Source organism: Spea bombifrons, chromosome 8 (genome assembly GCF_027358695.1).
Source record: "Spea bombifrons isolate aSpeBom1 chromosome 8, aSpeBom1.2.pri, whole genome shotgun sequence".
In the NCBI taxonomy this organism is placed as follows: Eukaryota; Metazoa; Chordata; class Amphibia; order Anura; family Pelobatidae; genus Spea; species Spea bombifrons.
The window spans coordinates 21,947,169-21,953,425 of NC_071094.1; positions in this window are offsets into that span (position 1 = coordinate 21,947,169).

The window sequence follows — 6,257 nt, forward strand, 5'->3', positions numbered from 1 at the left end:
TGTGCCACATCCTACAAAGTATGGGACAAATAGCCTCTTAAGTCTTACTTGGCTATGCAACAGAAACACCATTTTGACCCTGGTATGCCATCTGAACATTGCAACAGAACATCCACTTCTACACATTTCCATTTATTATAAAATCAACCAGTAACTATTAATGAGCAAATGATCAAGATTTATTATTACCGTATTACTGCTAAAAAGATTATTTATCAAAAATAAAATATAAAAACGTACATGTCCTCACCTAAAACTTGTAAATGAAAGACACAACTACCCCAAAACTCAGGACTGAAGGCCCCCTAAACAAGTTAGAGCTAAAGATAACTCCATTTCTCCCCACACAAACTTTTGGGGAATAATAAAATGAACCTCAAAGAGGGTATAATTCTCAAGTGCCAGGAGGGTAAAAAGTAATTCCCAATCCCATGGCATTTAAAGGGTGCATGTAATGGGAAAAATCATGGTCACTTACTTTTTAAGGTCCTATCAATAATGCCCTCGACTCCTCATGTTCCACCCAGAAAAAGGCTCATTCTATATACTGTTGTCATCAAGTGCCCGGAGGATACATCGCCATTATTGACTTGCTTTGGTTCCACAGACTCTGATGGGGACCATATAAGTGAATCTTCCAACTATGACTTCCAACTACTAGTATCTTCCAACTACAATGGACTGAAATATTGCATAGGTGGCTATTTCAGGCTAATTAGTTTTAGACTTGCCTTAGCACTGTGTATCTCAGATTGGAATGTGAGCTTCCTTGTTGTTTTGCACGTAATTATAACATATTACAGCATTTATTATGTTTCAGTGTTATCTTGGTTGTAAAAAAAATTATGAAGTGATAGATTAATATCTGTTTTAATTGTAGTGGACTTTGTGACATCACATTGAAACCTGGACATACAGTACTAATTTACAAACATGCTAAAACCTAAATATCTGTTATATGCCTTTTAAATAATAAGACATTATGCCTTTGCAAAACAGAAACATGTATCATTCTCACATCTCAACCCTTTGTTCGTTTTAATACAGAATTCTGCTGAAAAAAACACTTGTGCACAACCATGGATAAATGAACAACTTGTTCTGAACATTGAAAAAGAAAAAGATAGAAATCCCCAGGGATGTTGTGGAAGATAAGTGAACTAAAAAAAAATTGGCGTTGCTATGGAAATCCAGTAATTTCTCTACTCTGAGAGAGCAGGGGTTCAGAAACAGAGAGGCTTCAATGAGTTTCTGTAACGAAGTGTTCCTTTGTTAATAAGCTTTTGGTAGCATGAATGGAAAGTCGTGATGGAGAGGGTCCTTATTTATCCATGCTAAAATAAATAAGTCCTCCAGAGATTTAGACAAAAATGATTAGAGGAATCTCATCTTCTCTCATTTATAAACTGCTTCCCATGGTGCTCCTTTTCTTTGCCTCATTTTCTAAGACTCTGGTCTACTTGTACTATTTTTTTTGCTTTATCATCCAAAACCCACCAGTTCACAGAAGCATACAATCAATCCTCTAAATACCAACAATCTGCATGATGAAGGAAACCCGCAACCTCCCCACTTACTTGAGACCACAAATTTCTCCACCTGACCTTTGCTGCAATCAAATTAAACTTATCCTAGCAGTGCTTCTCCTCATCTCATCACCTCTTAACCTCCTAATAGACCAAAAGCGTGTGTGTTCTTCGAACACCACTATTAAATCTGCTTGTCCTCTATAAACAAAATATAATAATAAAATAATAGGCAAAGTGAGGCCTTGACAGCTTCAAGGAATGTCCAGTGATCTAACTCGGAAAGGCGATGGTGGAGTTCTTTATTAGGAGGTTAAAAAAATGTCCAGAACACTGGCAGACTCAAAAAAGAACAGTTTTTGCGGAATTTGATTAAAGCTTCCAAGGAGAATACTGAGCATTCAAATAAACATCACGTTGCTTTACTTACATAATGTACTAGTATACTGGGTTCAGGCTCCCTATAACACCACTACTCAATGGGCAGGTTAAAAGGGAGTGCTCCCAATCTCAGCGTGTTACCTGTATAAAAGACACCTGTTCACAGAAGCAATCAATCAGATTTCGAACTCTCCACCATAGCCAAGACCAAAGAGCTGTCCAAGGATGTCAGGGACAAGATTGTAGATTCTGCTTCTGCCATCTTGGATAGTGAAACACATGCGGATTCATGCGTTCCACCATCCAAGATGGAGTCTTCATACAACAGCTCCTCCTCCTATCCCCCTGGCAATGGAGGCATGCCTTGGATACCAGGAAGTATAAAAACCCTCTGCACCATGCCTTCGGTGCTAGGTTATTGAGCCTTTGTGCATAGATATCCCGGCATTATTACACCAGTTCCTGGTTGCTGTTTCCTGTTCCTGCTCCTGTGCCACTCCTGCTCCCGCTCCTGATTCCAAATTGTTCTATATGGCTTACTCGGTACCTGACCTCAGCTATCCTTTTTGATATTGCTACCTGCTGTCAGCCATGACCTTGGTTCTGTCCACGAGTACGGCTTGTCTACTCCTCCTGTTTTGGGTCCTTGCCATTGGGTTCCATCCTGAAACACCACAAACTTATCCTCCGGGTGTGACATAATAACCTAGCATCCATGGAACCCGCAGGACCTAGGGACCCTCTTGTCGCTATCGTACAACAGCTGGCTTCCCTGGCTACTATGATACAGAATCTACAGGCCGGGCAGGATGCTGTGCTGCAGAGAGAAAGAGAGAGAGAAACAACAGGCTGTGGCCACACCTTTGCCATCTTCTCCTCCTACAACCAGTGTTCCTGTAATGGCCACGTAGCTTCAGAACCCGTAGTTGCCTTGTTGACAAATTCTCTGGGAAAAGGGCCTCCTATAGAGCCTTTATCTCCTCCTGTGAACTATTGTTTTCCCTCAGATCTCGGACCTAAGCTACCAACTACATCAATGTCAGAGCGGCCATTTTCCTCATGACCGGCCCTCCTCAGAAATGGGCTCATCAGTAGCTCCATGATAACAGCCCCGTTTCAGAGATCAGTCGATGAATCCATTGTATGATGACTCGCCCCAATCCTCCTTGGCCCACTTCGTTCCCCAAAAAGATCACTCTACGTCACATGGATAACACTCAATCCTACACAGCATTGTCAGTAATACAGATCACACTTTACTACACACAGCAATTTCAGCCCTAGTTTCAGGCCAGTTTTAGCCAGACACACATCTGTCACATTATATTATATACTGCCACATTTGTTATGTTTCAAACATTTAAAAACATGTTAGAATAAAAAGTGAGTAGTGCGCAATAGAATTATATAAATAATATAAGATGCAAATATACAAGCAAAAAAATGTAATAAATAAATAAATGTGAATGTGCTGCTGGTACACCTCAGAACAAATCCCCACTTTGTTAAAGAAAAACTACAAAAACATATATAGGTGACCGCGCCCCTCACACCAAGTGAGTATAAATAATGCAAATGATACCAATTCAATGTAGCTTCAAGGAAATCCGAGCAGTATGTAAAATTCAATCATAAAACAAAGAGAAAAGAAAAAAACATCATAGTGTAATTCATCAAAATAGTTGTGTGTATATATCTAACAGGCAAAATGGACCCTTACGTTTGGTGGGGCTTATTCAAGCCCATAAACCGCGTAGGGGGGTGAGCGGGAGGGATTGTTCGTCTCCCGAAAAAATTTCAGTCTCCACCGTAGAATTATTCAAAACTTCGTGATCTCGGAAAAAGAGCGAGAAATCGAGGTAACTACTCCCAAATTCTTCAAAGCACAGATCCGGAGGCGAGGGTGAGATAAAGATGAATACTTTAATATATAAAATAAATAAATAATCGGACTAGCGGCAGTTTTCAAAATCACGGCGTCCCGCGTTCATCCACTGCTGCACAGCCGAATGTATATCCGCAAATAAAAGTCACGTCCTCCTTCTCCTCTGTCACAACGTGCAACGTACGACGCGTTTCGTGCTATACTTCCTCAGGTACGTTGGTGGATCCCTTTCTGTGCTCCTTTATAGCCGTCTTTAATTGATTAGATCAATGGTAAATTGTCCACATAGATTTGTCAATTGTCCATAATTGGGTTCTTCATTATAGTTAAAGTATATGCATTTAATAAATTAATTAAACAGGATCACAATATAGAATCATATTAAAATAGTCCTTAGATATATTCAAAACAATCCTTAATTATATTTGAAACAGTTCTTAATTGTATTTTAAAATGTAGGTCTTTATCATTAATACTATAAGGGAATAAATTAGTTAATATACATTATCATAAGTAGTAAATCTATAAGATAACAACTATATAATAGATCATATGTAAATATACAGGATAAGAATATAAATGAATAAATATTCGCGTAATTCGCATATGTGGTATAAAATTATTATCACCATCCACATTAATTGACCATGTAGTTAGGGGGCTATTTAAACTTCTTGCCTTAAAAATACATTGTCTCCTGAAATGGATTTATAAAAATATAGTAAGAATTCGATAAAGAAAGTACTAATATACCGATAAAAAAACGATAAGAAAAAGGCCTCAAAATCATTTATACACTAGATAAAACAATTTTTATAAAATACATTATAAAATATATATATATATATATATATATATATATATATATATATATAAAACCAAAGTATTGATATATATATATCATAATAAATAATTAAAAAATAATAATTTAGAGAAAATGACAAAGTTCAAAGTCATTATTCAATCCATTCGGTATAAGAGTTTTTAAATTATAAATCCATTTCATTTCAGCCTTACCTAACTGGTCTAGAAGGTTGCCCCCTCTCCAAAAGCTATTTATTCTTGCAATCCCTAAAAATTCGAGACATTTTGCATCTTTATTATGATGTGTTAAAAAATGTAAGGGTACACTATGGTTTAATGCTCCTTTTTTATAAACTCTTATACCGAATGGATTGAATAATGACTTTGAACTTTGTCATTTTCTCTAAATTATTATTTTTTAATTATTTATTATGATATATATATATCAATACTTTGGTTTTATATATATATATATATATATATATATATATATATTTTATAATGTATTTTATAAAAATTGTTTTATCTAGTGTATAAATGATTTTGAGGCCTTTTTCTTATCGTTTTTTATCGGTATATTAGTACTTTCTTTATCGAATTCTTACTATATTTTTATAAATCCATTTCAGGAGACAATGTATTTTTAAGGCAAGAAGTTTAAATAGCCCCCTAACTACATGGTCAATTAATGTGGATGGTGATAATAATTTTATACCACATATGCGAATTACGCGAATATTTATTCATTTATATTCTTATCCTGTATATTTACATATGATCTATTATATAGTTGTTATCTTATAGATTTACTACTTATGATAATGTATATTAACTAATTTATTCCCTTATAGTATTAATGATAAAGACCTACATTTTAAAATACAATTAAGAACTGTTTCAAATATAATTAAGGATTGTTTTGAATATATCTAAGGACTATTTTAATATGATTCTATATTGTGATCCTGTTTAATTAATTTATTAAATGCATATACTTTAACTATAATGAAGAACCCAATTATGGACAATTGACAAATCTATGTGGACAATTTACCATTGATCTAATCAATTAAAGACGGCTATAAAGGAGCACAGAAAGGGATCCACCAACGTACCTGAGGAAGTATAGCACGAAACGCGTCGTACGTTGCACGTTGTGACAGAGGAGAAGGAGGACGTGACTTTTATTTGCGGATATACATTCGGCTGTGCAGCAGTGGATGAACGCGGGACGCCGTGATTTTGAAAACTGCCGCTAGTCCGATTATTTATTTATTTTATATATTAAAGTATTCATCTTTATCTCACCCTCGCCTCCGGATCTGTGCTTTGAAGAATTTGGGAGTAGTTACCTCGATTTCTCGCTCTTTTTCCGAGATCACGAAGTTTTTAATAATTCTACGGTGGAGACTGAAATTTATTCGGGAGACGAACAATCCCTCCCGCTCACCCCCCTACGCGGTTTATGGGCTTGAATAAGCCCCACCAAACGTAAGGGTCCATTTTGCCTGTTAGATATATACACACAACTATTTTGATGAATTACACTATGATGTTTTTTTCTTTTCTCTTTGTTTTATGATTGAATTTTACATACTGCTCGGATTTCCTTGAAGCTACATTGAATTGGTATCATTTGCATTATTTATACTCACTTGGTG